The sequence below is a fragment of the Bombus terrestris genome, unplaced genomic scaffold, assembly GCF_910591885.1.
Source record: "Bombus terrestris unplaced genomic scaffold, iyBomTerr1.2, whole genome shotgun sequence".
NCBI classification, from domain to species: Eukaryota; Metazoa; Arthropoda; class Insecta; order Hymenoptera; family Apidae; genus Bombus; species Bombus terrestris.
In genome coordinates this window covers 4945030-4953184 of record NW_025963548.1, presented here as the reverse complement: position 1 = coordinate 4953184, position 8155 = coordinate 4945030, and positions in this window count along the sequence as shown.

Here is an 8155-nt window from a genome sequence, read left to right as displayed (position 1 = left end):
TATACGTCCTATAGTAATGTAATATAACGTTATGCGTTATAACGTAGTAGTTCATAACGTTATACGTCATATAGTAATGCAATATAACGTTATACTCCTTTAGTGATGCAATATAACGGTATGCGTTATAACGTAATAGGTCATAACGTTATGCGTCATATAGTGATGCAATATAACGTTATACTTCACATGGTGATGCAATATAACGTTATACGTTATAATGTAATATTTCAAAACGGTATAATTCATATAGTGATGCAATATAACGTTATACGTTATAACGTAGTAGCATATAACGTTATACGTCATATAGTGATGCAATATAACGTTATACGTCCTATAGTGATGTAACATAATGTTATACGTTATAACGTAATAGTGTATAACGTTATACGTCATATACTGATGCAATATAGCGTTATGCGTTATAACGTAACAGTTCATAACTTTAAACGTCATATAGTAATGCAGTATAACGTTATACGTTATAACGTACTAGCATATAACGTTATACGTCATATAGTGATGCAATATAACGTTATACGTCCTATAGTGATGCAATATAACGTTATGCGTTATAACGTAATAGTTCATTACGTTATACGTCATATAGTAATGCAATATAACGTTATACTCCTTTAGTGATGCAATATAACGTTATGCGTCATAACGTAATAGTATATAACGTTATACGTCCTACAGTGATGCAACATAATGTTATACGTTATAACGTAATAGTGTATAACGTTATACGTCATATAGTGATGCAATATAACGTTATACGTCCTATAGTGATGCTATATAACGTTATACGTTATAATGTAATAGTTCATAACGTTATACGTCATATAGTGATGCAATATAACGTTATACATTATAACGCAATAGTATATGACAATATACGTCCTATAGTGATGCAATATAACGTTAGACGTCACTAAGTAATAGTACAAAAAAATATACGTCATATAGTGAGGCAAAATAACGTTATTCCTTCATAATGTAATTGTACATAACGTTATACCTGGTATAGTGATGCAATATAACGTTATACCTTATAATGTATTAGATCATAACGGCATACTTTATATAGTCATGCAATGTAACGTTATACATCATATAGTGGTGCAATGTACCGTTATACATTATAACACAATAGTTTATATCGTTATACGTCCTATAGTAATGCAACATAACGTTATACGCCATATAGCGATGCAATATAACGTTAATCCTTCATAACGGAATAGTACATGACATTATACGTCATATAGTGATGCAATATAACGCTATACGTCCTATAGTGATGCAATATAACGTTATGCGTTATAACGTAATAGTTCATAACGTTAAACGTCATATAGTAATGCAATATAACGTTATGCGTTATAACGTAGCAGCATATAACTTTATACGTCATATAGTGTTGCAAGATAACGTTATACGTCCTATAGTAATGTAATATAACGTTATGCGTTATAACGTAGTAGTTCATAACGTTATACGTCATATAGTAATGCAATATAACGTTATACTCCTTTAGTGATGCAATATAACGGAATGCGTTATAACGTAATAGGTCATAACGTTATGCGTCATATAGTGATGCAATATAACGTTATACTTCACATGGTGATGCAATATAACGTTATACGTTATAATGTAATATTTCAAAACGGTATAATTCATATAGTGATGCAATATAACGTTATACGTTATAACGTAGTAGCATATAACGTTATACGTCATATAGTGATGCAATATAACGTTATACGTCCTATAGTGATGCAACATAATGTTATACGTTATAACGTAATAGTGTATAACGTTATACGTCATATACTGATGCAATATAGCGTTATGCGTTATAACGTAACAGTTCATAACTTTAAACGTCATATAGTAATGCAGTATAACGTTATACGTTATAACGTACTAGCATATAGCGTTATACGTCATATAGTGATGCAATATAACGTTATACGTCCTATAGTGATACAATATAACGTTATGCGTCACAACGTAATAGTATATAACGTTATACGTCCTACAGTGATGCAACATAATGTTATACGTTATAACGTAATAGTGTATAACGTTATACGTCATATAGTGATGCAATATAACGTTATACGTCCTATAGTGATGCTATATAACGTTATACGTTATAATGTAATAGTTCATAACGTTATACGTCATATACTGATGCAATTAAAGTTATTCGTTATTGCGTAGTGGTTCAAAACGTTATACATCATATAGTGATACAATATATCGTTATTCGTTATTACGTAATACTATAAAACGTTATACGTCATATAGTGATGCTATATACCGTTATACATCATATAGTGGAGCAATATACCGTTATACATTATAACACAATAGTTTATAACGTTTACGTCCTATAGTAATGAAATATAACGTTATACATCATATAGTGATGCAATATAAAGTTATTCCTTCATAGCGCAATAATATATAACGTTATACGTCATATAGTGTTGCAATATGACGTTATACGTCCTATAGTGATGCAATATAACGTTAGGTATTATAACGTCATAGATCATAACGTTATACGTCATATGGTGATGCAATATGACGTTATACGTCCTGTAGTGATGCAATATAACGTTATGCGTTATAACGTAATAGTTCATAACGTTATACGTCATGTAGTGATGCAATATGACGTTATTCCTTCATAACGCAATTGTACATAACGTTATACCACGTAAGGTGATGCAATATAACGTTATGCGTTATTACGTAATAGTACAACAGGTTATACGTCATATAGTGAGGCAATATGACGTTATGCGTTATAACGTAATAGTTCATTACGTTATACGTCATATAGAAATGCAATATAACGTTATACGTTATAACGTAGTAGCATATAACGTTATACTTCCTATAGTGATGCAATATAACGTTATGCGTTACAACGTAATAGTTCATAACGGTATACTCCATATAGTGGTGCAATATAACGTTATGCGTTATAATGTAATAGTTCATAACGTTATACGTCATACAGTGATGCAATATAGCGTTATACATTATAACGCAATAGTATATGACGCTCTACGTCCTATAGTGATGCAATATAACGTTAGACGTCACTAAGTAATAGTACAAAACAATATACGTCATATAGTAAGGCAATATAACGTTATTCCTTCATAACATAATTGTACACAACGTTATACCTCGTATAGTGATGCAATATAACGTTATACGTTATTACGCAATAGTACAGCACGTTATACGTCCTATAGTGATTCAGTATAACGTTATGCGTTATAACGAATTAGTTCATAACGTTATGCGTAATATAGTGATGCAATATAACGTTATGCGTTATAACGTAATAGTTCATAACGTTATACGACATATAGTAAAGCAATATAACGTTATACGTTATAACGTAGTAGTATATAACGTTATACGTCGTATAGTGATGCAATATAACGTTATACGTCCTATAGTGATGCAATATAACGTTATGCGTTACAACGTAATAGTTCATAACGGTATACTCCATATAGTGATACAATATAACGTTATTCGTTATTACGTAATACTATAAAACGTTATACGTCATATAGTGACGCTATATACCGTTATACATCATATAGTGGTGCAATATACCGTTATACATTATAACACAATAGTTTATAACGTTTACGTCCTATAGTAATGTAATATAACGTTATACATCATATAGTGGTGCAATATACCATTATACATTATACCACAATAGTTTATAACGTTTACGTCCTATAGTAATGTAATATAATGTTATACGTCATACAGTGACGCAATATAACGTTATGTGTTATTGCGTCATAGTTCATAACATTATACGTCCTATAGTGATGCAATATAACGTTATGTGTAATAACGTCATAGTGTATAACGTTATACGTCATATACTGATGCAATATAGCGTTATGCGTTATAACGTAATAGTTCATAACTTTAAACGTCATATAGTAATGCAGTATAACGTTATACGTTATAACGTAGTAGCATATAACGTTATACGTCATATAGTGATGCAATATAACGTTATACATTATAACGCAATAGTATATGACAATATACGTCCTATAGTGATGCAATATAACGTTAGACGTCACTAAGTAATAGTACAAAAAAATATACGTCATATAGTGAGGCAATATAACGTTATTCCTTCATAACGTAATTGTACATAACGTTATACCTGGTATAGTGATGCAATATAACGTTATACCTTATAATGTATTAGATCATAACGGCATACTTTATATAGTCATGCAATGTAACGTTATACATCATATAGTGGTGCAATGTACCGTTATACATTATAACACAATAGTTTATATCGTTATACGTCCTATAGTAATGCAATATAACGTTATACGCCATATAGCGATGCAATATAACGTTAATCCTTCATAACGGAATAGTACATGACATTATACGTCATATAGTGATGCAATATAACGCTATACGTCCTATAGTGATGCAATATAACGTTATACGTCACATGGTGATGCAATATAACGTTACACGTTATAATGTAATATTTCATAACGTTATACTTCATATAGTGATGCAATATAACGTTATGCGTTATAACGTTATAGTTCATAACGTTAAACGTCATATAGTAATGCAATATAACGTTATACGTTATAACGTAGCAGCATATAACTTTATACGTCATATAGTGTTGCAAGATAACGTTATACGTCCTATAGTAATGTAATATAACGTTATGCGTTATAACGTAGTAGTTCATAACGTTATACGTCATATAGTAATGCAATATAACGTTATACTCCTTTAGTGATGCAATATAACGGTATGCGTTATAACGTAATAGGTCATAACGTTATGCGTCATATAGTGATGCAATATAACGTTATACTTCACATGGTGATGCAATATAACGTTATACGTTATAATGTAATATTTCAAAACGGTATAATTCATATAGTGATGCAATATAACGTTATACGTTATAACGTAGTAGCATATAACGTTATACGTCATATAGTGATGCAATATAACGTTATACGTCCTATAGTGATGCAACATAATGTTATACGTTATAACGTAATAGTGTATAACGTTATACGTCATATACTGATGCAATATAGCGTTGTGCGTTATAACGTCACAGTTCATAACTTTAAACGTCATATAGTAATGCAGTATAACGTTATACGTTATAACGTAGTAGCATATAACGTTATACGTCATATAGTGATGCAATATAACGTTATACGTCCTATAGTGATGCAATATAACGTTATGCGTTATAACGTAATAGTTCATAACGTTATACGTCATATAGTAATGCAATATAACGTTATACTCCTTTAGTGATGCAATATAACGTTATGCGTCATAACGCAATAGTATATAACGTTATACGTCCTACAGTGATGCAACATAATGTTATACGTTATAACGTAATAGTGTATAACGTTATACGTCATATAGTGATGCAATATGACGTTATACGTCCTATAGTGATGCAATATAACGTTAGGTATTATAATGTCATAGATCATAACGTTATACGTCATATGGTGATGCAATATGACGTTATACGTAATATAGTGATGCAATATAACGTTATGCGTTATAACGTAATAGTTCATAACGTTATACGTCATGTAGTGATGCAATATGACGTTATTCCTTCATAACGCAATTGTACATAACGTTATACCTCGTAAGGTGATGCAATATAACGTTATGCGTTATTACGTAATAGTACAACAGGTAATACGTCATATAGTGAGGCAATATGACGTTATACGTTATAACGTAATAGTTCATAACGTTATACGTCATATAGAAATGCAATATAACGTTATACGTTATAACGTAGTAATATATAACGTTATACTTCCTATAGTGATGCAATATAACGTTATGCGTAACAACGTAATAGTTCATAACGGTATACTCCATATAGTGGTGCAATATAACGTTATGCGTTATAATGTAATAGTTCATAACGTTATACGTCATACAGTGATGCAATATAACGTTATACATTATAACGCAATAGTATATGACGCTCTACGTCCTATAGTGATGCAATATAACGTTAGACGTCACTAAGTAATAGTACAAAACAATATACGTCATATAGTAAGGCCATATAACGTTATTCCTTCATAACATAATTGTACACAACGTTATACCTCGTATAGTGATGCAATATAACGTTATACGTTATTACGCAATAGTACAGCACGTTATACGTCCTATAGTGATTCAGTATAACGTTATGCGTTATAACGTATTAGTTCATAACGTTATGCGTAATATAGTGATGCAATATAACGTTAGGTATTATAACGTCATAGATCATAACGTTATACGTCATATGGTGATGCAATATGACGTTATACGTCCTATAGTGATGCAATATAACGTTATGCGTTATAACGTAATAGTTCATAACGTTATACGTCATGTAGTGATGCAATATGACGTTATTCCTTCATAACGCAATTGTACATAACGTTATACCACGTAAGGTGATGCAATATAACGTTATGCGTTATTACGTAATAGTACAACAGGTTATACGTCATATAGTGAGGCAATATGACGTTATGCGTTATAACGTAATAGTTCATAACGTTATACGTCATATAGAAATGCAATATAACGTTATACGTTATAACGTAGTAGCATATAACGTTATACTTCCTATAGTGATGCAATATAACGTTATGCGTTACAACGTAATAGTTCATAACGGTATACTCCATATAGTGGTGCAATATAACGTTATGCGTTATAATGTAATAGTTCATAACGTTATACGTCATACAGTGATGCAATATAGCGTTATACATTATAACACAATAGTATATGACGCTCTACGTCCTATAGTGATGCAATATAACGTTAGACGTCACTAAGTAATAGTACAAAACAATATACGTCATATAGTAAGGCAATATAACGTTATTCCTTCATAACATAATTGTACACAACGTTATACCTCGTATAGTGATGCAATATAACGTTATACGTTATTACGCAATAGTACAGCACGTTATACGTCCTATAGTGATTCAGTATAACGTTATGCGTTATAACGTATTAGTTCATAACGTTATGCGTAATATAGTGATGCAATATAACGTTATACGTTATAACGTAATAGTTCATAACGTTATACGACATATAGTAAAGCAATATAACGTTATACGTTATAACGTAGTAGTATATAACGTTATACGTCGTATAGTGATGCAATATAACGTTATACGTCCTATAGTGATGCAATATAACGTTATGCGTTACAACGTAATAGTTCATAACGGTATACTCCATATAGTGATACAATATAACGTTATTCGTTATTACGTAATACTATAAAACGTTATACGTCATATAGTGACGCTATATACCGTTATACATCATATAGTGGTGCAATATACCGTTATACATTATAACACAATAGTTTATAACGTTTACGTCCTATAGTAATGTAATATAACGTTATACATCATATAGTGGTGCAATATAAAGTTATTCCTTCATAGCGCAATAATATATAACGTTATACGACATATAGTGATGCAATATGACGTTATACGTCCTATAGTCATGCAATATAACGTTATACGTCCTATAGTGATGCTATATAACGTTATACGTTATAATGTAATAGTTCACAACGTTATACGTCATATAGTGATGCAATATAACGTTATACATTATAACGCAATAGTATATGACAATATACGTCCTATAGTGATGCAATATAACGTTAGACGTCACTAAGTAATAGTACAAAAAAATATACGTCATATAGTGAGGCAAAATAACGTTATTCCTTCATAATGTAATTGTACATACCGTTATACCTGGTATAGTGATGCAATATAACGTTATACCTTATAATGTATTAGATCATAACGGCATACTTTATATAGTCATGCAATGTAACGTTATACATCATATAGTGGTGCAATGTACCGGTATACATTATAACACAATAGTTTATATCGTTATACGTCCTATAGTAATGCAATATAACGTTATACGCCATATAGCGATGCAATATAACGTTAATCCTTCATAACGGAATAGTACATGACATTATACGTCATATAGTGATGCA